Source organism: Austrofundulus limnaeus, unplaced genomic scaffold (genome assembly GCF_001266775.1).
Source record: "Austrofundulus limnaeus strain Quisiro unplaced genomic scaffold, Austrofundulus_limnaeus-1.0 Scaffold1691, whole genome shotgun sequence".
In the NCBI taxonomy this organism is placed as follows: domain Eukaryota; kingdom Metazoa; phylum Chordata; class Actinopteri; order Cyprinodontiformes; family Rivulidae; genus Austrofundulus; species Austrofundulus limnaeus.
In genome coordinates, this window is record NW_013954093.1 from 23,361 (window position 1) to 24,739 (window position 1,379).

A 1,379-nucleotide genomic window follows, 5' to 3' on the forward strand; every position below is an offset into this window, starting at 1 on the left:
CAACCCTGAAGTCCTCACAATCTGCTTTCCCCATAGAAGATGTTCCAGTGGGTTTGAGAAGRAGACGTATCCCTTCCACTTCCTGATGACATCACTGGTTGACATCAACAGCTGATTGAATGTTTATCCAAGGCCTCACATGGAAGGAGTCATTAATGCACTCACAACCCATTCCAGCTGAGTCAGTGTAAACACATTTACACATTTTATTTCAGAGAATATGTGCAAACTGTTCAGTTTATAAAACAAGCACATAACAACCAGGGACGAGTTGCTGACTCAGCGTTTTTAAAAAAAGGTTCTGTTTCAGACCAGACTGTGCTGATCAGCTGACAGAGCAGCTCCATCTGTGTTAAAAGGTTCTGTTTGTGTTTTGATCGGGTCAGAAACAGAGAAGTTCTGACGCTCAGAAGCTTTTTATTTTCCTGCTGACTGCACTGCTGCTTTATTTATTTATCACAGTTAGAGTGGACGAAGCAACGGGAGCTCTGATCTGGGCTCAGGTCTGGATCCAGGTCTACAGAAAGCCCCATGAGGCTTCAGGAGAACCGAACCAGCAGCTGGATCAGGATCCATCAGGACCCTGTCACCCTACATAAATCACCACGGCAACCAGTGACTCAGCAGCTTTTTAGGGATTAAAGGTAGAACAACAGGAAGCAGTTCAACCTGGAGTTTCAAAATAAAACTCTTCAAAGTAAGAGTCTGACTTCTGTTGGGCTTTAAAGAAGAACATTGATGGAGGTCTGAGGTCTTAGTTCTTGGCCTCTCARCCAACCAGCCTGGACTGGTTCTGTTCATCTTTCAAAGTTCTGTTCAGATCAGAACATCAGCAGCTGGACCTGAAACCACTTTCTAACATCTGGACCTGATGGCACCGAACTAAAACCCAAAGACCTCTCTACAAGCAGGTCCTGCAGCAGTTCTCACCTTTTCACTGAGTTCCAGAACAATCCAGGTCGGCCCGTCAGGACAGACACATCCCTGGGTCCAGGTTACAGCGGTTCTGGTCCTTCGGGGTTCTGTTGAGACTCCTCCAGGTGTTCTACTGTCCTCAGACCTGATCTGCTCGTTATCCTGGTCCCCCCTCTTCTTTGAGGGTTTCAGAGATCCAACACAGTCCTTTCAGGTCTGCTGGGTTTCTTGGGTTCTGCTCCTCGAGGTGTTCTCCTCTGGACTGGTTCTGTTGGTTCTGTTGGTTCTGCCGGTGCTCCTGGTCTCAGTCCTTGTCCAGCTCGCTGTGAGCTCTGCTCCTTGTTTCCTGTTTGTTTTATTTTCTTGCTGCAGCAGGAAATGGTCATCTTTTCCTCTTTCTATCACACACACACACACACACACACACACACACACACACACACACACACACACACACACACACA